Genomic DNA, 26,029 nt, shown 5'->3' with positions numbered 1-26,029 from the left:
GACCTTCTCATACCATTCTCATGCTTAAATGCACAGTAACATCTTCACTGAACTGCTTCCCAGTGACTGCCAGGAAAAGATACAAAGTGTTATTCTTCTGCTCCAATGACTGAATATCATTTACCTCATATAGTAAATTTAACATTCAGGGCATGAACAGTGTTGTCACCATCCTCTTTTGAAATTGCTTCTTGAAGACAAACGCCAGTGTTTCCCCGCTGTGCCTTTCTTGGCACATATTCCTGACGAGGAACCCTCCCAACCCACAAAACAAAGTCCACCATACTCGATGAGGGTTGCAAAGTCTTTGTTTATGACAGCTTAGCACCTTTTTAGAACCCCTCTCACTGAGAAACCTCTGGGAAAGGAAGGGTTGCAAAAAGGAAATGAAATTAAAAATGCAGTCACTTTCTAGCGCTCAGGTAATGATAACGTTGTTATGCAAAAGTCTACAATAGAGGCATGTGTTCCATTATGGGCCCCAATGGTCATTTTAGGACTTCAGCCATTAAAACTGCGCTAATCAATATTTTCTGACAAACAATGGATTAACTCAATGTGTGCGGTATGAAAGAGGTCATTCATAGTGATAATCACTCAGCTCTGCAGTTCCCCTCAGCTCCACAGAGCTTAATAGACTCTTTTACCACATAGTTTTGCCTTTCTTGCCCATAAATTCACTGTTTGGCTCGGTCTCACTGCTGTTATTAGTCTTGTTTCTAGTTTCAACACCGAGTGTTGAGCCAGATATTTCCATGAGGATATAGTGGAGACCAAACAGAGTTCAGAGAGTTTGTAGGGTCATTAGAAACACGACTCCAAATTCAAGCTCTTGTTGTTTCATGTCAGCTGGATTTGTTAATGGGCAGCTTGCTAACACATTAGCCATGTGGACTTCACTGGGCTGTAATATTTTAACTGAAAAATAAAATGAAACAATACAAAAATCACTATTAAGTTACAAAATACCCTTATTTTGTACAAATGGATGAGACGGGTGATATTTTAGATTTGTCTTAAGGTCCCACACAAAGACCAAACTCAAGCTAACATATATTGTCTAGTGTAAGCCTGACACATTATTCCTATGGTGCTCCACTCTTGTCCAAAAACTGAGTGACATTTTCCTTCATTTCCATGATGACCACAGCAGTTTATTGGAGTCACTCCCACATACGCTCTCAAAAACCTGCATTTATTTAACCTTTGTATTACTTGTGTGTGGACTTTTTACAGTGAGTGAACCTCTTGGCAACTGACTGTCAGCCATTTTACTCTTCCCTGCATTGCAATAGTGCAGTCACCATGGGAACTGGCATCATGAATATCATCTGTATAATTACCCACCACCCCCCACCCCTAATACTGGCTTGAAAGAGGGGAAGACAGCCAGAGATGAATGAAAGAGCAACAGGAAGAGGAAAGAGAGGGATAGAGGAGTGAAGAAGACAGGGGCCCGAGGGTCCCTCTGCACCTCTCACCCATTATTGCATTGAGAAAGAAGAAAAATTTAAAAAGCTGTAAGAACAGAGCTGAGAGGAAGTCAGTGTGCCAAGGACAAATAGAGTGAGAGATAGATCAGGCGTGGAGAGTGAAGAACTGAAAGAAAATGCTAAGAAATGAGATAGAGGAGGTAAGAAAGGAGGAAAAGGAGCAGACAGCTGAGCAGGATCATAAAGAGAAATGCTTCAAAATGAGACAGTGAGGGTGCATGACAAAATGAATGAGTGTGTGCATGTGGGAGACAGGAAGATAGAGAGAGTAAGAAAGTAAAAAGGTGCAAACACATCAAAGAATGACAAATGAGAGCTTGGGTATGGCAAAGAAGAAGAGGAGGAAATTCAGCCCATGGTCATGTTACATTTGGGTTGATGTCTGCAGGTTTTTTTTTTTTTTTTTAAAGACAATTATATGACAATTGCAAAAAAAAAGAAATGGTGTTAAAATTTGAAATCATGCCAAAATATGTGTCACTTTTAACATTAAAGACAACAACCATTGGAAATCCAACTCAAACAGTCAAATCCAACTCAAACAAGAGCGAAATGACAAATGAGAGACCTAACAGACAAACAGACAGAGGGGCACGTCTGTTATTCAATAAGTATATTTCAAAGATACAAAGACAAAAAAAAAAAAAAAAGCCAGTAATTCTGGGTTCAAGCCCTTTGTGCTCCTCAGAAGGAAGCAGCTCAATGGACCAAAGTTAAAGCCATGAGCAGCAACCAGCAGATTTAAGGCTTCATGACAGTGAGCAAAGTCAGTTCAGCCAGTTTCATTCTGTTTAAAGAAGCAGTGAGACTAATCACACACTCGATTCATCACAAAGTCTGCAGCATTTCAATAATCACGGACTCAAAGTACTGCTATTTGTCCCTCCTTCACTGGATTTGAAGGAAACTTCAGTTGAATGCTCAATGTTCAGGAGGTATGACAGAATGTCCCCAGTGAGTTTAATGAGCAGATACATCGTGAGTTATGAGCAAATATGTGCTAGGCAACGTCTACTTGCACCAATCAACATGGCACTTCAGATTTTATGCTTCAGTAGGTCTATTCCCAATCATGGCCCAAAAATATCTATGTAGATTAATGGTGATTGGACAAATTATTAACAGGGCCATTTTTCTGATAAGTTCCAGCCCTTGCAAAGTTTTTTGGTTGATGTTGCCATGTCTTTTCAATTGATCTTGTTCATTTTTTAAACATTTATCTTAGCTCCCTGATGCTTGATACAGTAAAAATCAAACAAGTTCTATTCATATTACAGTTTCTCAAAAAAAAAAGAAAAAAAAAAGTGGGAAATCTGTCATGGATTAATGGTCCATCAGGCTTGTGTACATTAAGCTAGACTTGTGTGTCCAATATCAAGTCAATTGGACTTACAGTGTGAAGTGCCTGCCCTCTCCGAAAACCACCTTTTGGCAGATTGGGCTCATATTTCTTGGGAAGTACCGGCACATCATTTCCAGTTATTTGTCTAATAATAGCCAATTGAGTTTGATTCCTTCCGGGCTTGAACCCTAAATATTCCAGGTCTCCTCTCCTGCAGGTCAGCAATCTCATCCAGAGGCCAAACTAGCAAGATGTAGAGACATGAATCTGTCTACACTCTGTAAAAAAACACAATCATGTAGCATTTAATTTTAAATTGTGTTATTTGTGTAATTATTACACAAGTGCTCTATGGAACCAAAAGACACATATCTGTAACTGATAGAAATGTGAGGGCATGTTTACTCTGTGTTTTGAGTGTGCTCCAAAAGCAGATATTTTGATTCGTATAATTGAAACGGACTGTTAGGTTATGTTTGAAGAGAGGTAGTTTGTATGTGCCGTTTGACCTCCTGTTTGTACCTGTCAGACACAGCGAAATTCAATATTCCTTTATTCATCCTGTGAGGGGAAATTCTGAAAGAGGAGATGTGATATTGTTTTAATACAGGGATAACATATAGTGTTGCACTTGGATGATCACATGAAAAGTGACAGAAATAGTTGCGTCAAGAATAAAAAGAGAGTGAGAGAAAGATCAAACCCACCAAGTTATTCATTTGGACAATCACTGTATTAAGTGAGAGTGAATGTTACAATTGTAAAAGTTACAAAAATTTGGACCAGCAAACTGAGAGACCTCACCACCATCCCTACAACCATTCCACTCAGTACAGCTAATAAAGGCTAATAAATTAAGTGTCCACTGCTGATCAGGGCATGGACATTTAAAAGGACAGGTAATTTCTGTTGTTGCTATTTGTATTCTTTTCATTATTATTATTTCAGATAGGAACTGAATGTAAGGTACACAAATTTGAGAATGATCAAGTAGGACGGCAACAATGTGACGGCAAAATGAGAGTCAAAATAAATTAGAAAAAAAAATCCTGAATAGTTTCTCAAACTACTTCTAGTCAAAGAAGTAGAGAAAGACACTGAGGGTAACATGAGCAAAACGGAGTGACTCTCAGAATGACAGAAATGAGAGAAGACACCGAAGACAGGAGGAGAGAGAACTGAAAGGTTTTCCTTCCTTTTCTGGCAGAAGAAGCTCACCTAGTGCGTGACGATACCACGTGTCTTGGGTGTGTCATTACTCTATTGCTGACATATCTGGCACAGAGCTTGAGGGAAGTGTCACGCTGCAGCATGAGCTGGTGTGTGTACATAATGGTTGTGAGCAATATGAATTGAAATAGAATGCTAATTGAGAAGCTTCGAATGGACAATGCTGCACAGAGTTTGGGCCAGTTTAAAAGTATAATGTGTAAAGATTGACCACCTGTCAAGGTTGCGCCAAAACAAATGGGGGCATGCATGTATGTCACCTGAGTAAGCACTAACTACTGCTCACTATATTCTTTGCTTTAGCTTACTGTGGCAGTAGCTACTAGGTGCCATTAGTTAATTAGCTCATTTAGCCATGCAGCTAGTGGCCCTATTAACTGACTGGAGTCCAAAACAAGCAGAAAACAATTTTCCTTTTTTCCAATGCAAATACACATTTCTGGATTTCTTATTTCAAAATTGAATTTCCTCAATGAGGGATAAATAAAGAGTTGCATTCTTCTTCACACTGTGGCCTTCTTTCCTTCCCTTTCATCCTCTGTTCCCCCTTTCTCTCTGTGTGTGCTAGGAGCTTGTTTCATGCTGCAGGTGACTGCAGTCTCAGTCTGTGCTATCTGCACAAAGACACCCATCTCTGTCACCCAGCTCCTTCTCTGCTTCTCTTCTAATTTCATTTCTTATCCCGGTGTCCCTCTCTCGCAGCTCTCCTCTATCAGGCAACTTTAGGACCGCTTCCTTCAAGACCAATTCCATCTGCCTATGCTAGTCTGTCATTTTCCAGTGGAAAACTGAAGTAACACATTTTTGCTGAGTCAAAAATGAGAAAGGTTAAAAGAGGACAGAGCTAATATCATAAACTGGATTTGTCTTGTCAGCAGAGCAAACAGTATGACTAATGTGTACATTAGAACTTAACTCTTGGCCTCCAGCTCAGTACTCCATGGCTGCTGAACTTGAACTTCTTCTTCTTGGCAGTCTAATTCAAAGGTAATTCAACAAAGACTGACTGAATACTTAAATCTGAAGTGAAAGACTTGCAAACTCTTTTGTGCCATGGTATCACAAGATGGGGGTTTAAGTCGTTGAGTTGTTCCAACGTTCCAATTCAAGGTCCTGAAACACTAAACACATTTGATCCCAAGTGTGATCCTGGGTCCCTGTCTAGCTGTGGGCCCCTAAATCAGTCAGACTCCCTGTATAAATGGGTGCCACTGTGAGGGGAAAACAGACAAACCAAAAAAAAACATACTATGCTTGTTTCACAGTCCAGACAACCTGTACTACAACGGCGAAAATGGTAAATCAGCATAATGCATGTTTCCGTGATAAATACAAATAAAGTCAAGTCTTGTTGCTTTGTTGCTCTGAGTTTCTCTTTTTAATGGAAATGTTGTTTTTGTTCACTAATCAATTCTAATCGCTTCAACTTCGCCATTCTCTTGATCAGTGTTAAGCTCTTTTCAGTGAAACTCAATACTTGCTTAAGATATTTTACATAGGGAAAGATTATGTCTTTTAAGCCACTGAAAGGCTTTTAATTTGAAACAATGTCAGAGGCGTCAAGTTATACTGACTGTAGCTTAACGTTTAACCAAAAAGACCACAAAGTAGAACAACCACAATTTGTGCAGTTAACTGGTGACTGAAAACAGCATAGTGGTGAATACGACACTGTTGATGAGGGAATCGATGATATAAATTATATTGGATTAATAAATATAAGAGGTAAACATGCATTTGCATCAACAGTAAAATTCAGACAACAGGGAGAGGTCTTCCTTACACATGATCAAATTAAGAAGTCTATGAATAAACTTTAAAATGACTTCTACTGTTGTGGATTTGGTCATCCTCTGCATCAAAATGACTTTCTCTTTCTCCAGAAACTCTTTTTAGCGCTCCTCTCCATTGTGTCAAAGGCCTCATCCATGCATAATTCTTAGATCTGTTTCATAGTGGCGTCAATGAGATCCACAGCAGTGTTTAAGCCTATTACACACATGCTCATTTGGCTGTTCAGCCCTGCAAAGTTCAGGAGATTTCTGGACTGCTTTGCAAGGCATCTGATGCCGAATGGCAGTGATGATGAAAAGAACTGCTCACAGTCTTAAGCTGTTGCTTTGCAACTCAATGATTTCATGTTGCAGGTTGTCTGGCTCATTGGCTGGTTCCACATTAAACAGCAAACGTGTCCCAGAACTTCTCTCCAAATGCCTGAAGGAGTTTTCAGACTCACCACCATCTACAGATGTCATAGAAGGGGTTTGCAGAGTGGGAAAATACACAGTGTTTCCTCTTTTCAGTTGCACTTGCTAGAGCTTTAGTTTTGCTTCAAATAATTTCACATTTAAAAGCAGAGAGCTGAGATGTTGGCTGGAGCTTGAGGTTCAGCTCTGAGAGGAATTTGGTACCTTCACCATGAAAGCCAAAGCACACAGATACTTGAAAACACTGAGTTTCCACATCAAGTTTTCTCTTAAACTCTATGAATTATTTCAGACAAACAGACTTTTTCGAGCAATCTTGCTTTGTCTGTTGGTCTCAGCTCTTCAGCAACAACAAGGCACTCCTTCACAAAGTCTTCATCTAAATGATGTTTCACTGCATGAAAAGTCACATTTCCGGCAATTTCCGTCACTGTAAATTGCCGTGGAAATTCTCCCTCAGCCACTGTGACCATGAGGTGTTAAAATGCAAATGTAAATGCTGCAAAGCTATACAAATGCAAATTGTGTGTGTGTGTGTGTGTGTGTGTGTGTGTGTGTGTGTGTGTGTGTGTGTGTGTGTTCTGTGCCTACAGAATACAAAGATTTTTTTTTTTTTTTTTCATGAGGATTTAAAAGTGTGTTCAAATAATTTTATAGGTTACATACAGGATAAGTGTCCTGACTCTCAAAGGTCTTTAATTTTCCACTTAAATTGCTAAATCAAAATTGTGAAAATTAAAGCATCTACAGTTCTTGGACAGTGGTCACAATTTTTCGCATTTTGCCACCTCAACACCAGATGAACAATGCTTGTGTGATTAGCTTGCAAAATTCCAGCAGTCCACTGATGATTCTTTAAGTAGGAATAAAAAGGGACACACCAAAGTAACTTTTCTTTTTTTTATTTTCGATGATGTCACTTTAGAAAATCCATTTAGAAAATCAAAGTACCAAACAAAATCACAGCATGTTTTTCATTTACGCAACAAAAATGGTCTCGCGAGAAATTCCAAGAGCGCGACCTCGCATATGATTGGACGCCTCCTCTGACGCAATGACGTCGGCAGAAAATGACCTCGGCGCGTCTGTGAACGCGAATCGAGCTTGGATTACAACAGTTACGTTTCGGGTCCTGGTAACTTTAACTATGTTCATACAATGGTCGGACGTCGTCTTCAGTTCATCCCAGAAGGCAGAGTGGACGGCCTGGCTGCGGAGCGACCATATCCAGAAAGTCCAAACAATTTAGAGAAGAAACTGCTGAGCGTCTTCAGTGGACTGTCTCGGCTGCTAACGCAGCTGATGGCGCAGTTGGCGAGGAGAATGGCCGTGATAAAAGCCAGACTGCTCGCTCTGGAGGAGCAGCCCCGACCGAACTGCAGCTGCGGAGACGAAGAGACGGGTGCGTAAGTTGCGTAAGTTACGTTAGCATTTAGTACCACATTGTGCAGTTTTTAGGGCGCCAAACCTTTATTATTCTTATTGCACTACGTTACGAACGTTTGGTAATTGTTCACGTTACATTTAACATTACAATGTATTTTGTATTTTAAAGGAAAAGGTGCGACGTCTGCACAATAGTGACGGACACGACAGGCGATATGAACCTGAGCAGGTGAGCTCCTCCACACCATCTCATAATATGTCTTACAGGCCACTGGAAGAAAATATATATTGGTTTGAAATAATTAAGACAGGCTTCAGTAAAAACAACAACAAGAAACAACAGAAAGGGTTTAAAAGACTGCTGTCCACACCATCCATGTCTGGACTCCCAGTTAAAGTCGCCATCAAATATGACGTCACCGTTTCGTTGTGGGGCGAGTTTAGTCTGTAAAACACAAAAAGTACAGGTCATGCAACGTTTACGTTTACTTATATTCTGCAGAATATTTCCTGTGTATTTTATTAACTTACCCCTGCTCAGGTTCATATCGCCTGTCGTGTCCGTGCAGACGTCGCACCTTTTCCTTTAAAATACAAAATACATTGTAATGTTAAATGTAACGTGAACGATTACCAAACATTCAGAACGTAGTGCAATAAGAATAATAAAGGTTTGGCGCCCTAAAAACTGCACAATGTGGTACTAAATGCTAACGTTACTTACGTAACTTGCGCACCCGTCTCTTCGTCTCCGCAGCTGCAGTTCGGTCGGGGCTGCTCCTCCAGAGCGAGCAGTCTGGCTTTTGTCGCGGCCATTCTCCTCGCCAACTGCGCCATCAGCTGCGTTAGCAGCCGAGACAATCCACTGAAGGCGCACAGCAGTTTCTTCTCTAAATTGTTTGGACTTTCTGGATATGGTCGCTCCGCAGCCAGGCCGTCCACTCGTCGCAGAGGACTGCCTTCTGGGATGAACTGAAGACGACGTCCGGCCATTGTATGAACAGAGTTAAAGTTTAGCAGGACCCGAAACGTAACTGTTGTAATCCAAGCTCGATTCGTGTTCACAAACGCGCCGAGGTCGTTTTCTGCCGACGTCATTGCGTCAGAGGAGGCGTCCAATCATATGCGAGGTCGCGCTCTCGGAATTTCTCGCGAGACCATTTTTGTTGCGTAAATGAAAAACATGCTGTGATTTTGTTAGGTACTTTGATTTTCTAAATTGATTTTCTGAAGTGACATCATCAAAAATAAAAAAAAGAAAAGTTACTTTGGTGTGTTCCCTTTTTATTCCTACTTAAAGAATCATCAGTGGACTTACTCTGCTGGAATTTTGCAAGCTAATCACACAAGCATTGTTCACCTGGTGTTGTGGTGGCAAAATGCCAAAAAATTAAGTGGAAAATTAAAGACCTTTGAGAGTCAGGACACTTATCCTGTATGTAACCTATAAAATTATTTGAACACACTTTTAAATCCTCATGAAAAAAAAAAATCTTTGTATTCTGTAGGCACAGAACACACACACACACACACACACACACACACACACACACACACACACACACACACACACACAAAATCTCAATTTGCATTTGTATAGCTTTGCAGCATTTACATTTGCATTTTAAAACCTCATGGTCACAGTGGCTGAGGGAGAACTTCCACGGCAATTTACAGTAACGGAAATTGCTGGAAATGTGACTTTTCATGCAGTGTGTTGTGGATCTGGCTGTGTCCGATCACTCGTGTGTTTTTTAACATCGCCAGTTTTATTCAGCGGGAGGCACCAGTGAGAATAGTGAGGAAACGCTACCTAACTCCTGAAGTGGCTGCAAATTTTATCCAGATTTTACAGAGCACTCCTGCAGAGATTTTACCAGCACCCTGTGATTTTATCGTTGACAATTTTAACAGTAATCTGAAGTCAATGCTGGACTCAGTGGCTCCTCTTTTAACAAAAACAATTAGGAAAAAACCTACACCTCCGTGGAGAAATGAAGATATTAAGTATCTGAAAAGAAACTGCAGGAGTGCTGAGAGGAAATGGAGAAAATCAAAACTGACAGTCCACTATGAAATTTTACGTCATCACCTCAAAACTTACAATAACACCATTAAACAGGCAAGAATTTCTCACTTCAAAAAGCTAATCTCTGACCACAAAAAAAAATCCCAAATTTCTCTTCTCCACAATTGATCTTTTAATAAACAGTAATTTTAACAGACCTCATAAGACAATAACAAATAACCTGCGTGAAGACTTTGCAGACCACTTCAGGCGCAAAATTGATAACATCAGATCCAGTCTTTTATCTCAACAGGTTTTAACTACCAATACGTCTGGATCACAGGTATTACCTGAGGAAACACTGGAGAGTTTTGCCCTGGTTGACGCAAGGACACTTGGTCGAGTTTTCTCCCAGGTAAACCCCACAACCTGCCTTTTAGATCCAATTCCCACACCATTTTTTAAAATGCTCTGTGGGTTCTTTGAGGAACAGCTGTTATACATGGTGAATTGCTCTCTTCTGACAGGTGTCTTCCCCGCCTCCTTTAAAACAGCGATGGTGAAGCCCCTTCTGAAGAAGAGCAATTTAGACCCCAATATTCTTAATAACTACCGACCTGTATCCAACTTACCTTTTTTAAGTAAAATTTTAGAAAAACTGGTTTTTAACCAAGTAAATGATTTTTTAAACAAAAAGAACATTTTAGAAAGGTATCAGTCTGGTTTTAGGATGAACCACAGTACCAAGACAGCCCTTTTAAAGATTCTAAATGATATCAGATGCAACTTAGATAAACACAAGCTCACAGTCTTGGTACTACTGGATCTAACTGCCGCCTTCGATACAGTAGACCATCACATTTTATTAAACAGACTGAGGCACCTGGTCGGCCTCTCAGGTACTGCTTTTAACTGGTTTGTCTCATACCTCACTGACCGACACTTCTTTGTAAGTTGGGATGCATGTTCCTCAGGTACCCATGAGATCAAGTGTGGGGTTCCCCAGGGGTCAATTTTAGGTCCAACTCTTTTTAATCTTTACATGCTACCCCTCGGGGATGTCATCAGGAGGCACGGCATCAGCTTCCATAGTTATGCTGATGATACGCAACTGTACATTGCCCTGTCTCCTGACGACACAGGGCCAATTGATACCCTTTTTAACTGTATTTTAGACATCAAGTCATGGATGGCAGAAAATTTCCTTCAGCTCAATCAGGACAAAACAGAGGTCTTAGTCATTGGTCCTGAAGGCCAGAGAGAGAAACTTTTACCAAAACTACAAGATCTGAAACCAACACATTCTGTAAAAAGTCTGGGCGTGATTTTTGACTCTGAGCTTACTTTTACTCCACACATCAAAAATATAACAAAGATAGGTTTTTACCATCTTAAGAATATAGCCAGAGTCCGCCCGTTTCTCTCTCAGGCCAGCACGGAGGTGCTGACGCATGCTTTTATCTCTTGTCGCTTAGATTATTGTAATGCCCTGCTCTCCGGTCTTCCCAAAAAGAGAATCTCAAATTTTCAATTACTACAGAACTCAGCCGCTCGCGTGCTGACGAGGACCAGAGGGCGGGAGCACATTACACCAGTTTTAAAATCGCTGCATTGGCTCCCCGTGCGTTTCAGGATAGATTTTGAGGTTCTTTTATTAGTTTTTAAATGTCTTAACGGTCTCGGGCCTTCTCATTTATCTGACCTACTTTTACCATATCAACCCTCGCGGACCCTGAGGTCCTCCGGCTCCGGCCTCTTAACCATACCAAAAGTAAGAACTAAAACACATGGGGAGGCGGCTTTTAGTCATTATGGCCTCCGACTGTGGAACAGCCTGCCGGAGAACCTCAGGGCCGCAGAGACTGTTGATGTTTTTAAAAAGAGGCTCAAGACTCACTTTTTTAATCAGGCTTTTAATTGATATGTTTGATTATCTCATTCCTTTAATCAGGCTTCTTATCTTATTTTAGTTGTATGTTTTAACGACATGACTATTTACTATTTATTTCATTTACTCAGTTTATTTATAGTTTATCTATAGCTTTCATTTATAGTTTATTTACTATTTATTTCCTTTACTCATCTTATTTCATTCAATGTTCATGTTTTATATGTTGTATTATTTTACTATTTTATTTACTTTACTTATTGTCTTATGAACTTTTCTTCTTTTAAATGTTTATTTTATTTTATTTTATTTATTTATTATTCTATATTTATTTATTTATTTTTTTAATTCCAGTGTTTCCTCGGCAGGTCCTCCATACTGAGAGATGTGTCTGGTCTGTTGCAGAGGGCGCTGTCCTCGGGCTCTCTTGGCCCGGCTGGTTGGGGGACTCCCTACCTTGGTGTGGGGTCCACCGGTCTGTCGGTACATACGGAGGGTGGGAGGGATTGGTTTTTATTGCTGCTTTATTTTGATTTATATTGTTTTTAAATCCTGTGAAGCACTTTGTGTTGCATTTTAATATGTATGAAAGGTGCTATATAAACAAAGTTTGATTTGATTTGACTTGATTTGATTTGATTATACCATACTAGATTGAAGCATCATTTCCTCTGGTCATATGGATGGCAAATAATTATAGCTGTCCTTCTAATCAGGTTGACACATCCCATGCTTGTTCTTAGCTTACCTCAGTGGTGAGAAGCCTTGGGTTGGTTGGGTTGCCAGGGTGGTGGCCAGGTTGTGTGCTGCCACTGCAGCTGGAAGCATCAATAGGCTGGGCAACGGTCCTAAACATCATCACTTTCCATGCTTGTGCCTCCCAGTTGCTTGTGACAGTAAATTCCAGTGTGTTTTTTCATGGCAAGGGTTTGAAAGATTGCTTTGATCAACGCTAGTGATGTCATTAATTACTGTCGGGGTAGTACTGCTAGCCATAATGTCAGACTGATGATCTCATCGCAGTTGTGTTGAATGAACAAACAAGATGAGAAGTAGATGCAATAAAATTTTTCATACTCTCTTACTCCTTGCATTTTAACGCACCCAGTTTGCACTTTGTCTCCATTTTACTGCCTAGCTAGATAAAAAAAATACATCGGTCACGTGGAATTTGGCTGACTAATGTAACTTCATTGCTCACTTGCAGACATCTGCTGCTGCAGTCCAGGCAAAAAGTAGCTGGGCAGGGATCCCCTACTGAGTGTGGGCCCTGGGGCGGTTGACACTTTCCCCCTGCAGTCCCTCCATTAATCGCCCCCAACCTAACTTGTACCAGAGATGTTGCAGTTCATAGTTGTATTTAACCTACAGCGACAAGGACAGCCTTAGTCTGGTTTTAATATAAGCCTGTTTCAAATAAAGAGGCAACTGAAGCTTTCAGCCAAGTTTAAACCAACTTTAGTTACCTCAGTTAGTTTGAATTACTAAACTTTCAAGACAATTCTATTTATATCTTGTTTTTACATTTTGACCAAGGATAATTCAAGTTTAATTTGACTTCTTGCTGCCTAATTGGACATTTCCAGAAGCCCTTGATGTCTAACTCAACCAATTAGGTCCTTCCTGCATCCAGAAAAGCTTTGCCTCTAAGATATATTAGCATATTTGCTTTAGAAAACTCCTGTCTGCCTCCTGCTGTACCTACTCCCGTGTACAATTTTTTCTGTGATCCTCTTTCATTGTGTTTTGCTCTTTCCCCTCTCTTCCATTCTCACTCTTGCTTTCTCTCTCTCCATATTCTTCTCTCTCTGTGCGGCACTTTGTATATTTGATACAGACGAATGGGCAGCTAGCTGGAGAACACACACAGACACAGAGGTAGATATATCATCTCTCAACCGAGAACAAGAGAGAAGAGAGATAAGAAAGGGGGACGAGGCATAAGGGAGAGCAAGAAAGAGAGTGGATGGAGAGGAAGAGGAGAAAAGGAGAGAAAGAGAGAGAGACTCAAAAGTGGCTCTTAAGCTGCTTCAAATTGGTCATTAGTGTAATCAGGGGGAAAAGCATTGGAGAAGCCTGCTCCATTAGGGGTAATGGTGACTCTGTCCCTCTCTACTTTTCTCCCCCTTTCTGTCACTTCCTCTCTCATCACTTCTTCTGTGCTCCCTCTCATGTGTGTCTTCAAAGACCTGTCCATCTTTTTTGTGCTGCTCGAGCGAAAAAAAAAAAACAATACTTATATACATTTCTTTACCGTACTGTAAATGTCCTTACCTCCTCACAACCACAGATGTAATAGCTTTATTAGTACAGAATTGCAAACATTACATTTTGACATTGATCTAACAACCTGAGTCAAGTCATAAATCCCCAAAGGAAGGGAAGTTATGATGCTTCTGGGAGTATTATCACTGAATTGTAAAATGTATGCAAGTCAAAAGTTCATACGTGCATGCAACATTACCAAGACTTGACTGGAGCAGAACAAATGCCACACATACAAAAAGATTGCAATTTTATTTCAGCAGGACATTATTGCCATGGTCACAGTAAAAAGAGGCACAGTGAAGTTAATCTGTGCATCTGAAATAAATGGTTCAAGAAGTATAGCAACCTGGTGACTATTTGCAAGGCCAGTTGTTGAGCTATGTGGTAAGCAAACCGCTGACACATGACCCACCAAGAAACCAGCCAATAGTCTTCGAACTGTCCACAAACCTTGTTAACCTTGTTCCTTTGTTCAGTTAACAAGCTAGTTGGCTTGGTTCTAACTAGACCATAACTTTACATAGTTATAGTTATTTTACCAATAATTTGTGGCATTGAAGCTGTCTCATAACTGTCTACAATTCACGCACCTTTCATGGAGCAGTTTATACTCCCACAGAGAAGCTGATTAAATAAAAAAATATATTGTGTAACACAACAAATAATGGACAGCAGCTTCCTGTTTTACATTGTTGTAATTCCTTTCCGTCAAAAATCAGCACTGTCAAAGATTTTGCTACTAGTCAATGACTAATCAAATTTCACACCTATCAGCATGAGATGACACTTTAGCCAGCTCCATTTCTATTGAAAGAAGACTGAGGAGATCGAAAAACTTTATGAAATTTTTATCTTTGTTGCTTTGACTGTAAATCCGGACATTATGGGGATGAACATTTTAGCAGCTGTCGGAGGCTAATGGATTTTCCATGAAAAGTAAAGACTTTAAAATGTGCTTATTAGTGGAGTTACAGCAGGCTTAGATAGGGCTTTTTGCCAAATTCAGTTGAAGAAGTTCAAATATGGAAAATACATACTTTTAATAGGGAGGTGTTTAAGGATAAAGGGAAATGTTTTTCATCTTAAATCTCCTTTTTTTGTCGCAGATAATTATATCTTTCTTGTCATGACTTTTTTATGCCTGTCTTGCCACTTGCCAAGATCTCTATTCTAATAAAACTGGCCAGCCCTCTCTCCCCTTCCCCTTCCCATGTCCCCTCTCTTCTGTTTCACCTCCCTTCTTCTTTTAACAGCCAGCCATCTTTTCAGCACAGCCCTGGTTGTTGAAAAGGGGACCCTGCACATGTTTTCCCAACTCTGTCCAAATCTGCTCTGCCTCTTTCTCCCTTCTAACCCTGGTCTTCCCTGTAGAGTCAAGCCAAACGGAGCAAATCCTTCTAAAGAGCTTTTTGATGATGAAACAAATAAGGCAGCCACCAGAGAAATGCCTTCCAGAATCAGTGAGGCATGCTGGGCAAGATTAACAGCCAAAATGGCTTCTTCCTTTTTTTTCCCGACTTCTCACTCCAAGGCTGTAAAGTGATTCTAGTATGGCAACTTTCCAAAGAAGAGGTCTTTAATCTGGGATGTCTTGCTCTGAAGTGTGAAAGAAAACAGAGGATGGGCATTGGATGGAAGCCTAGTGTCTTCAAAAGTCAGCAGTTCATGAAGTGACCATTTTTTTGCCTTCCTGGAGAGGTAATTTCACTAAGAAGGGTTACTATCCTACAGATAATTACAACATGAATCTTTCCTTTTGCTGCTATAGCCATTGGTTGGTGGAAGCTTTGTAGTAAGAGTTTCAGAGGATGGGGTGGTGGACTGGTGTGCAGGGCAGTTGACTATTATGTGAAAGCCTGTGGTCACCTTCAGCAGGAAAAGGTTAATATATATAATCATATTGTCGCTGTCCGATAAAAAACACGTATCTCCACTTTTAACGATTTTGACTTTCCATTGGCTAAGGAATATTCACATTCTCCCCCAGCAACAGGTAGCATTGGGGATCCAAGTGACCAATGGAAAGACGTTTTATTACATCATATATTTAACACGTATCTCCATTGGGTGTCAGAAGTGTCCATCAATGCGCGTATCTCCCGTATGCGCGTATGTCAATCTATTGTATGACAACTGTGTTCAAGTTTTCAACTAGTTAACAGACATTCACGATTGTCATTTGCATGTAGTATTTCACATATTTTCGTTCTGTACAACTCAATCCTGAGGGCTAACTGCTAGCTAACCTTAGCCTGTATATCAGATGATTTGTCATGTCCGTAAACACAGACCGTATACCGTCAGTACTTGGCAGACTTATTATAGCATCTAACGCTAGGCTAATGTTGTCCTTGCATCGAGCGATGCCAAATGTATCTGTTCAGGAGGAAACACTGCACCGTTTCTTGTAACAAAGCATCTTAATAGCCCACCAATACACGTAGGCCGAAAGGTAAGTTTCTGCAGTAATTTGTGTGGTGCAGTGTTACGCAGGAACAGAGAAATTATGACAGGGGTTTAGATGATATCTTTGGGTAAATAACGTTAGGTTTTAAGCAAGGGATAGACGATAAACTCTGTGATTTCCTTGAACGGAGTCAGATTGATGCATGTGCGTTAATACAGTATTAGTGGGACATGAACGGGAGACTCGAGGCTCGTAAATGACCGGACATCATTGGAACGCATTATTTAAAAAATACGTATGTCCAATGTCACTCACAACAACGCACGTAAATCCAATTAAAAGACTAAACGGGTTGCTAATCACCATGTAACTATAGGTTTTCATTTCGAGTCCTAAGTGTGTCTAATTACTGTGTTTTGGGTTTAATTTGTAAGTTAATTGATGAGTAAAACACTTTTTTCATGCTCCTGAAAAAAAACAAGTTTTGGAGATACGTGCTTTTTATCGGACAGCGACGATATTTAAGGTTGATATGATAAACTTGTTCACAAACACTTTGGTATACATCCAGATGACATGGAGCAGCATTAGCATTTATTTGTAGCTGTGTTTCTGGCTAACTGATGAATCTAAGTCAAAATATGGATTTTCACTTTTCACTCACAACTGGGAGAAATATCTTAAGCTGCAAAATGCTCTGCTATGTTCTTGCTCAAGAGGGCTAAACTCAATCACTGAAGTGTCCATCTTAGAAAATAAAAATGAATTTGTGTGCCAAATATGCAGGGCCATACCCAGAACTAGGCTAACCAGTTTAGACCCACTGGCCATGTTTCAGTAAACATATTTTATGCACGTATTCAAGTACCTGCTGGGCAGGTGGCAAATGCTGGGTTTGTCACAGCTTATTTTGCTGAAAAAATCTTCTGGAAATGACACTATGAAATTAAAGAAAGAGAGGTTAATGGACACTATAAAACTCTGTAGAGCTGAGGGAAACTGCAGCTTCTGAAAACTGGACAGATGATGACATGAGCTCAGCTAATAAAGGTCCTCTAAACAAGATGAATTTTTCAGCTACAGTGAGCTGTGGCTGTGCGGGCATATCTACAGCATTCAATAGACAACAATCATTTGATTTTGGAAATTGTATGGACATGTATATTTTTTTGATACTGATGAGCTCGGAAAGGGGGCTGCATGGTGGCGCAGCAGGTAGTGCGCGTGCCTCACAGCAAGAAGGTCGCAGGTTCGTTTCCCGATTGGGCCTTTCTGTGTGAAGTTTGCATGTTCTTCCCGTGCATGCGTGGGTTCTCTCTGGGTACTCCGGCTTCCTCCCACAGACCAAAAACATGCTCATTAGGTTGATTGGTGACTCTAAATTGCCCCTAGGTGTGTGTGTATGTGCCCTGCGATCGGCTGGTGACCGGTCCAGGGTGTACCCCGCCTCCCACCCGCTGACAGCCGAGATAGGCCCCGGGGCCCCCTCGCGACCCCGAAAGGGATAAGCGGCATAGAAAATGGATGGATGGATGGAGCTCAGAAAGGGTTCCACTTCTAAGAGTTATAAACAAACATTGGAATTATGAAGGCTGAAGGAAACGTTTTTGGTGGACATAGGCAAAAGGTAGGACAGAAGGACAAGAAGGAATTAAATATGATCAGTTTTGACATCCCTGCCCAATCCGTCATATAGTATTTAAGTTAGCATGTCTTGAAAGTAAAACTATTATGGTGTAAAAGCTGCTGTCATTTAACCCTTATTATGTGGTGTTCGGGTCAAATTGACCGGTTTCAAATTTTTACAAAAAGAAAAATGATACAAAGATGTGACATTTTGACCTGAAACTCCATGGCCTTGGCTTATTTTATGTGACGAACATGTGAAAAAAAAAAAAAAAAAGACTTTACCTGATACAATACCCCCTACACATTTATGTCCTTCATAGGATGTTCGGGTCAATTTGACCCACATGCATACAACGCCTGACAGACACACACACACAAACACAAACACACACACACACACACACACACACACACACACACACACACACACACACACACACACACACACACACACACACTGACACACACCCACAGAAACACACACACACTAAGACACACACGCACGTTGTTTTTTTTTCACTTGTGGGGACTTGCATTTTGTCCCCATAAGGCAGGTGAGTCCCAACAATGTGACTGTAAACAGATTTTTGTCCCCACAACGTGATAAATACCTAGTCTCTCTCTCTCTCTCTCTCTCTCTCTCTCTCTCTCTCTCTCTCTCTCTCTCTCTCTCTCACACACACACACACACACACACACACACACACACACACACACACACAATACAAGCTTTCTCACTCTTTTTCAGACAGACAGACAGACAGACAGACAGACACACACACACACACACACACACACACACACAATACAAGTTTTCCCGCTCTTTTTACCCTCTGAAGCATTGGAACCTGTACCAGATATATCATACATCATAGGTCACTTCACCCGCAATCTCCACCAGCAATATGAGCAATATGTAGAAATAGAGTATGAAAGTGAATCTGAAGATGATTTTGACTCGGAGCATGCACCAGAAGGACAGCTAGCCACAGGAGGAGCCCCACAGTAAGCCGCTGTAAGAGCCCCACAGCTAGCCACAGGAGGAGCCCCACAGTAAGCCTCTGTAAGAGCCCCACAGCTAGCCACAGGAGGAGCCCCACAGTAAGCTGCTGTAAGAGCCCCACAGCTAGCCACAGGAAGAGCCCCACAGTAAGCTGCTGTAAGAGCCCCACAACTAGCCACAGGAGTAGCTCCACAGCTAGCCACAAGAGGAGCCCCACAGCTAGACACAGGAGGAGCCCCACAGCTAGCCACTGTAAGAGCCCCACAGCGTTGCTGATTCCTGACTCGATTCAGAAAATCATTCTGGATATGACCAACCTTGAGGGGAGACGCGTCTTCAGGGAGCACTGGAAAGAGATGGACAATGTACATTTACATGCCTACTTTGGGATCCTCATCCTTGCAGGTGTGTATAGGTCAAGAGGGGAGTCGACTGAAAATCTGTGGGATGCTGAGACAGGGAGAGTGATTTTTGGAGCCACAATGTCACTGGAGAGCTTCCATATTTTCTCGAGGGTCTTCAGATTTGATGACCGGGAATCTAGCCCGGCTAGACGGCGAGGTGACAAGTTGGCAGCAATTGTGTGGGACAAGTGGGTGGAACGGCTTCCCCTTTTTTACAACCCTGGGCCCAATGTGACCATAGATGAACAGCTTGTGGGGTTTAGAGGCCGTTGCCCCTTCAGGCAGTATATACCCTCCAAACCAGTGAGGTACGGATTTAAAATCTGGACTGCCTGTGATGCCTTTTCATCTTATGCATGGGACATGCAAATTTATCCCTGAGAGAAACCAGGGGGCACGGGTGGTGCTGGATATGTCACAGGGCCTCAGTGGCCACAACATCACCTGTGATCATTTTTTTCACATCTTACAGCCTGGGACAGGAGCTTCTGGAAAGAAAGCTGACAATGGTAGGAACTCTAAGATAAAACAAGAACGAGATCCCACCTCAGCTCTTAACTGTAAAGAGCAGGCCAGTCCACTCCTCTGACTTTGTGTTTACGGCAAACACTGCTCTGGTATCCTACATACCCAAGAAAAGCAAAAATGTAGTGCTCATGAGCACCCTCCATAGGGATGGAAGGATCAGTGACCGGGATGACTGTAAGGCAGAGATCATACTCCATTATAACGCCACCAAAGGAGGGGTAGACAATCTGGACAAACTGCTGTCCTGCTACGGCTGCCAAAGAAGAACTTTGCGGTGGCCACTTGTGATCTTCTTCAATATCCTGGATGTCTCGGCCTACAATGCGTTTGCAATCTGGGCGGCAATTAACCCAGACTGGAACCAAAAGAAGCTTCAAAGAAGACACCTTTTTCTGGAGGAGCTAGGCAAGGCACTGGTGACACCACACATACAGAGGAGACAACATTTGCTCAAAACCACAGCTTCTCTTGCCATGGTGAGGAGGATGCAAGAGGCTCCTGCTTTCAGAGTATTAGGAAATGTGGTGGAAAAAAGAATTCATGAACTAATAAAGCCTTTTCATTATTCCAGAGGGCAGCTGGTGGCAGCAAGAGGAAACGCTGCAAACTGTGTGGTCCCTCAAAGGACTCAAAGACACAGACCACATGCCACAAATGCAAAAACTACATCTGTGGTAAACACACACTTCCTTCATGCTGTGACACAAACCACATGCAGCAAATGCAAAAAGTACTTATGTAGTAGACACACACACACTCAAGTTCTGTGCATCACGTGTTGTTTAGTGCACGTTTCCTTCAAGGTTCTGTGCTCTATGTGTTCTATTTGTATTTCATAACGATTCATTCATATATTCATTCATTTATTCATTCATTCGTTCAATTCACTCAATTCAATTCAATTCATTCAGTAATTCATGTAACAGTCAGAGTTTGGTTCGTGTTCCCTTTGTTGTTATTCACCTGTTTTTGCTCTCCGGCTTTGATTATAAGATAAAGATGAAAATCAATTGAGAATATAACTTTAAAATAAAAAACATCAATGAAAACATTGTTTCATTTATTTTTTTCATAGATAAGCATAAATACCACCCAAGGCTTTATTATAGTGGATTTTTCTTACATACATTATCATTTTATCACAAAAAAACGAATGACACTTCCATGGTTAAATGTTATCTAGCAGAGATTAATTGAAAACATTTATCATTTATCTTATCTATATTGCTTGGAATTGAGATAAAGATAATCTATGTTGGAGTTTTTTATGTTAATTTTTATTTTTGTATTTCTTTTAAAACCAACAATAATGTCCCAGGTCAATTTGACCCCAACAGTACCAAAGTAGTCCAAAAAGTGAACATACAGTAACACAAGGGTTAAAGGTGTATGTGTAGTTTCTGCTCACAGCTACATCATAACGTCACATGCTTTTGGTGAACAGCGGCTACTGTGGACTTTCTAGGCAAAGTGTAAGGTAACATTAGTGCAAATAGAGAACAAGTTTCACAGCAATATCGCTTTAAACTTAGCTAATGCTAGTCAGCATTAGGCACCATACGCTAGTGGTCATACTAGACCTAAAAAGGCTGTCCCAGTAAAATCATACTGGTTTGTTTTGTTGCTTATGGGCTTAACTTCTCATTTGTAGGAGGAATACTGTGTGATTTTTTTCCTTTCTTTCAAAAGATGGACAGTCTTTAAAAAAGAACTTACAAGTACAGCTGTAGTCTGGGCATTATCCAGTTAGCATTAGACCTTTATTATGGCAGACATTTTGACATGTCCTAGCAGGACAGCACAGATGTAATGGATGCATTCCCTTTAGGTATGTCAGTTCCAGGACCTGGTGTTATATATGATGAGTCATGGCTTACTGGGACACTTAAATGGAACCAAATCACCATTACCATGAATTACACATGCTTTTCCTTCTATGATGAGTCCAAAACCACTTCATCATTCAGCCATCTTTAATAGACATTCAATAATTCATTCTAGTAAGCAAAATAAATAATTTCAGACAGTTATCCTCATTATGTGTTATCGCTGACAGGAGTCACATGACTATAAATCCATTGTGAGAGTTTTTGCTGCGTGCTTGGTATGTAGCCACAACACAGATAGACAACAGAGAAGCAGATTTATGCTTTTTCAGAAGTTTCTACGGATGTTGTGATGCTTTACTTTCTGTGAAATTGCGTTGATGTCTTCTGTGATACATATTAGAGTCTGAAATGACTACAGCAGCTGTCCTCTGTGAAGCTGCAAGATGCAAACTTTTCAGAGCCACCTATCAAGCCTACAGCCTTTTCAGCACAGACCCAAACTAAATGAGCTGATTAAGAAGTATTGTGTGTCAGTGGCAGACGCAGAATGTGACACTTCACCAAAATTGATAAGGCCTATGTTATGGTAGAAAGTGTTCAGACGTGTTTATCAGTACCTACCTAATAGGGGGTTTAGGGATTAATCCCTGATGATCCATCCATCCATTATCTATACCGCCTATCCCTTTCGGGGTTACGGGGGGCTGGAGCCTATCCCAGCTACAATGGGCGAGAGGCGGGGTACACCCTGAACCGGTTGCCAGCCATCCCTGATGATGATTATTATTATTATTTTTAAAACTGTTAAACATGCAATTTAAATGGAGTTAGTTTTTAGTTAGTTTTTCTAACATACATAGTTTTTCTACAGTTTAGAAAATATTTCCAAATGCATTAGTTTCACAAATTCCCGAAGCTTAAACCCGGCGGAGCATCTGTGTATGTATCGCTTGACCGACCTGGTCGCTGAGTTTGCATATGAAGACCATGCTGATTGCTAACTAGAAGCTAGTGGTTGGTGTTAGCTAATTGTGCTATGTGGCAAAACACCACTTGCTTCGTGTAAAACTGCAAAATGAACACAGCTTAATATTTGTGAATGCTGGCATTTCCCTCAAACATGCACTAAATCATTTGCAAGTCAGAAAAGTACTACACAGAATGTTTGGGTTCTACTGCAACTTGTGGTGTTAAGTACCAAAAGCTACGTTAGCAGCACCCTAACCTTTGATAACTGAAGTCAGTCTTGAAGCTAGTGATTACCCTTACATCGTTCTCAATGGCAAAACACACGCTACAACGCACAAGAGTTTGTGCTAATCTACAAAAGAAACACACAGCAAACACCAAACGTGGATTATTATACTGCTTAAAATAGTCCTCAACAAATGCACTATTTCCCCAGCTATTTTGGGCAATTACAGTGCCTTTTAAACAAATGAAATGATATATTTTTATCTTCTTAAAAATGGATTACAGGCAGTATATTAATTTCAGTTCATTTCTGAAATCTGATATCTGTTATTCTACATTGCAAACAAACAATACACAATAATACAATAGAAAAATAAAAAATAAAAAAGGCCAAAAACAACAATGTTAGACTATCTCTGAATATCAACCTTCCCTCTGTCTCTCTGTATGTCTCTGAAAAAAGCTCACAAATGTATGGTTTCATATTTTAAAAAGGCTAAGCAATGTCATAAAGCAGGTCGTCAGTGTAGGTTTTAGCAAGTGGTGCATATGTGGACCAGCTATTTTCAGTGGCGGATTAATCTAGATTTGGTGTTCTGGTGAGCATTTGGGGCAGCAGAACGGTGTGTATGGGATTGAGTCAAGATAAACTAAAATGTGTGGTACAGAGGAGTAGGATATATCACACTTTGGGTACATGCACCATACTTGTCAGTAAGGATACATTCATTGTTGGTTTGGCTGCTTTAATATCATCCATCCATCCATCCATCCATCCATTTTCTATACCGCTTATTCCTTTCGGGGTCGCAGGGGGGCCGGAGCCTATCTCGGCTGTCAATGGGCGGGAGGCGGGGTACACCCTGGACCGGTCGCCAGCCGATCGCAGGGCACATACACACAACCATTCACACTCACACTTGCTTTAATATCATTTATTTATTAATTAACAATATGAATATGACCAGACTTCCATTGAATATGAAATTGTTGTGGAGTTGTGGAGGGCAGATTGCACTCCATCTCCAATGGAAGGTAAGAAGTTCCTCATCAAGACAGGAATCTAAATAATTTGAAAAAATAAATATGTGTACAATGTAATGCAATTTATCGTGGTCTTACATTAGACTAGCCTGTACTGGAAGATGTTTACTTCCAACGTATGAGTCATTTAAAAAACTGCAGCATCACGAATGAGTTAACTCTTTCTCTGATGCGGTGTAGCATTCATTACAGTGCTATTATATTGCATTACATGCCATTGTACATGCTATCTGTTTATGTTGTCACATGGCGTTGAAAGGAAAATGTTCAGCGAGGTCAGAGACCTGCAGAAGTCAAAACAGCCTTCCTTTAAGTTATGTTTTCGATGCCATGATCTCAAGATCACAAGTTAATCACAGTATTTAGTTATCTTGAGATAACAAGGCTTGTTTTCTCATGATAACGGGTTAATTTATCTCATTATCTTGAGAAAACAAACAGCCGATTTCTCAAGATAATAAGATTAAGTAACCCATTATCACAGGAAAACAGCTTCATGAGATTCATAAGAGTGGACCATAGCGGACACACTGCTCTGTGGGAGGGTTTGGAAGTCACAAAGAAAACCATATGAACTTTTTATGAACCTTTGCTGTCTGTTGTAAGATTGCTTTTTACATCCACATTGGTGGGTGTTTCAGTTGTGTAATAACGTGTGTTGATGTGTATAAATAAGTGAGACTGAAGTACAGTCTGATGTGTTGATCAGTGATACGTGGTTTGACATTTACATCTTAAATCAGTTGCTCCAGATGTCAGGCATTACGAATGATAAGAGGAAACAAAATTGTATTGATAGCAGGTTGATTGTCTTTTTTTTTTTTTTTTTTTAATTTCTGGCAGAAGTCTGCCTCTTGTTTTCTCAATATAATGGCATAAATTAACCCATTATCTGGAGAAAATGAACTTTGTTTTCTCCAGATAATAAAATAATTAATATGTGATCTCAGGATAACGGCATACTGCAAACAGGGGTGTTCTTGTCTTCACAATAATGCAAGAGGCTGCAGTAAATCCTTCCTTTGTTCAAACTGTTTTAGAAAGGTGATGATTTCACTTTATGACCATTTTGAAGCCTGCATTTTTGAATTGTGTTGTACTGATTTTAATATTTGATCTACCCATAATTGTTTAAATGTCATGGACTGAAATGTTCCCACCTCAATTTCTAAGATCCCAAGATGACCTCTTCAAACATCTTAGGTTGTCTTACTGACTTCAGTTTACAGTGATATAAAACAGAAAAGGCTGCTGCAGTGCTGACTAACAGTCTTACAGTTGAATAAAACAGTCATTGACTGTGCTGCATTATAGCGACAGCCTCCATAATGCTGGATCAACACCTAGTTAGTTTTAGCTTGATGTGCCTGAGAAGGGCAACTGAGGCTGTGTTCAAAAACAACCGCTTGTTCAAGTGTTACCCCCTAAAGTACATTAAGTAATGTACTGAGCAATAAATTGAGATTTTGGACACTCATTTGGTGCAAAATTGTCATGCGGTACAAGATTTTATAGCTGTTCTCATAACAGATATAAAGGACGATTTTCCTTAATTGGCTGCAATTAAACAACACAGTGAAAATAACAAGGTGGCAGTGTGCATTTTTAATGTGAATGCAATATACTGCTGAGAAGAACAACACAAAATATTCATTTTGGCATCTTAAATTCAACTTTGAGGCCCCTGGAAACACTTCGAACTTTCAGTATGACTATTTAATCAGAGGGAGTGTGAGCAGTTACTCAAAGCCATCAGTGAACTCTGTTGCTCTCTGGAGCCTGAATTAATGTCTTCAGAGCATCAGTAACATTGTGTTAATGTGTCTCCATTAGACACCGCTTCCAGCTCCCAGTATGTCTGTCTGCTCCACTGTCTGGAGACTGGAGAGACAGAGAAGAAAGGACAGATAAAGTGACAAACGGGAGAAAGACAAAGCCAAAGAGGGTGAAAGCAAAGGGAGACAGAGCACTCGTGAGGTGGGAGGATGTCTAGACAGATAGATGGACAGATAGAGGAAGACACAGGACACCCAGAGGCAGACAACAGGGAACTAACAGAAAATGGACAAGAAAGGACACAGTGAGCAATAGAAATAGAAAGCTGGAAACTGTGAAAATGACTGAGGGACAGATAAAGACAAGAACAGCAACCAGGAGTGACAGAGAGGG

At 40.6% G+C, this 26,029-nt stretch overlaps 1 pseudogene; it reads left to right on the top strand.

The window, feature by feature from the left end:
• LOC139330930 (piggyBac transposable element-derived protein 4-like) overlaps positions 1-25,776 on the top strand; it is an 81,152-nt pseudogene extending 55,376 nt beyond the window's left edge.
• Positions 25,777-26,029: the final 253 nt, after the last annotated feature.

The sequence above is a fragment of the Chaetodon trifascialis genome, chromosome 5 (genome assembly GCF_039877785.1).
Source record: "Chaetodon trifascialis isolate fChaTrf1 chromosome 5, fChaTrf1.hap1, whole genome shotgun sequence".
Classification (NCBI taxonomy): Eukaryota; Metazoa; Chordata; class Actinopteri; order Chaetodontiformes; family Chaetodontidae; genus Chaetodon; species Chaetodon trifascialis.
The sequence above is the reverse complement of the archived record's forward strand: the minus strand, read 5'-3'. Positions and strand labels throughout refer to the sequence as shown.